The following is a 2012-nucleotide window of genomic DNA, read 5'->3' as shown; positions in this document are numbered from 1 at the left end:
TCCTAATAAGAAGAAGAAACTCATTTGTAGCCCTTTTAAAAACACGCCTTCAGTATCATTAAACCTGTTCTTTAGTTAGTTTTACTTTATTCTGTTTTCATTTATTTCATTTTATGTATTTACTTTTGAAGGTCCCTAAAGGAGGCACGGCATCAATAAAACAAGAGAAGGTCAACAGCAACATGAAAAAACAAACAAAAACATTAAAAAAACATTATGTCAGTGATATGGCAGCATATGGCTTCATGCTGAGAAAGAAGTATAAGTAAGGTCAGAGGGAGCTTCACTGTGTCTTTGTGGATCTAGAGTAAGGATATGGTGCCAAGCGTGTGGGGTACTGCGTGAGGATGTCAGGAGTAGCTGAGAAGTATGTGAAGGTGGTGCAGGACATGTATGAGGACAGTGAGACAGCAGTGAGGTGTGTGGTTGTAACTTAGCAGTTCAACCTGGGGGTGGGATTACATCAGGAATCAGCTCTGAGGCCCTTCTTGTTTGCAGTAGTGATGGACAAGATGACAGATGAGGTCATGCAGGAGTCTCTGTGGATTATGTTGTTTGCAGAAAACATTGTGATGTGTAGTGAGAGTAGGGAGCAGGTGGAAGAGAGGCTGGAGAGGAGGACGCATGCATCGGAAAGAAGAGGAATGAAATTCAGTAGAAGCAAGACAGAACACATGTGTATGGATAAGAGACAGTTTAACAGTGAAGCTGGAGTAGGAGTACAGGAAGTGAAGGTGGATAAGTTCAACTGAGAGCCCCAAAGAGAGTGCAGCAAGGGTGGGTAAAGAGTGGGCAGGGGTGATTTGTGACATATGGACAGCAGCGAGATTGATAGGGAAGGTTTGCAAGACTGCACGACTATTTATTTGTAAATGATCAATTAATAAATTAATTGTTATTGTAATAATTATTATTGTAATTGTATAAATGTTTACAGTATAATTCAGAGTTGGATATCAAACTAAAGGAAAATTACAAAGACACTTCCAACTCTAACAATACTAAGCTCCTAAGTATCATAATTGTACTGGTGACCATGTCACATGATCACCAGTATAAACATGCTCATGAGTATCATGATGAGTAATTCTGTGTGTAAATATATACGAAACATATAAACATGAGGAAGTTTGAATTTTGTAGAAGTGTTTTTATGATGAAAATATTGTATAAAGTATAAAGTGTATTAAGTAGTTTTTCACATTGAACTGTATCCCATTTTCTCATTATTGTAATCGCGTTTCTATTAAAATAAAAAATATTAAATTACTTAAATGTTGTTGTAGGAAGCTTCATTTCTTGCACTAGTCGCTCTATCACAGTAACATTATAAAAATTTCTGTATTTCCAACCATGTTTTGTTTCAGTCTTGGTGACTTAAGTACTTGAGCTTATATTTATGCTTTGTGTTTGATTTGACTCATTAGATTACGACACAAGATGTGAAGTATTTTCTCAAGCCAGGTGCTCGACTGTGTGTTGACTCACACAGGTGGTCCTCTTGGGGTACAACATATCTACCTTCCTCCATCATATCTCCTTGCTGTCTTCCTTTAAAAGTCAGAGTTCCATTTAAAGTTCCTACTTTCTTCTCCAAACTCTTGTCTTTCCTCTCTTGCTGTCCTCAACACACCACCTCTGTCTCTCCTTCCTTTGTCTATGGAAAACAGTAGCACAGTTTCTACTGGCACCTTGTTGTCTTGCAGCACCAGAGGAGGCCCCAACCTATGTAACATGGAAATCACATTATTTATGATGCATGTGTTTGATTTGGCAAATATTTTATACTAGACCAGTGGTTCTCAAACTTTTCACACTGAGTACACCCTCATAAAATATATGGCTCTTGAAGTACCACCCTTATGACCAACATTAAAGCACAGTAGTATAGGCCTATTTAACACCATTTACAGTTTACATGAGTCAAATGTATTTGTTATATGAATATGTTTATTTTAGCTGTCATAAACAGGATGTGAAAAGTAATAATAATAAGAAGAACTGTACTGCAT

This window comes from Rhamphochromis longiceps, linkage group LG3, assembly GCF_057381845.1.
Source record: "Rhamphochromis longiceps isolate RC_006_pf linkage group LG3, R_longiceps_female_GT1.1, whole genome shotgun sequence".
Classification (NCBI taxonomy): Eukaryota; Metazoa; Chordata; class Actinopteri; order Cichliformes; family Cichlidae; genus Rhamphochromis; species Rhamphochromis longiceps.
This window is presented reverse-complemented; position numbering follows the sequence as displayed.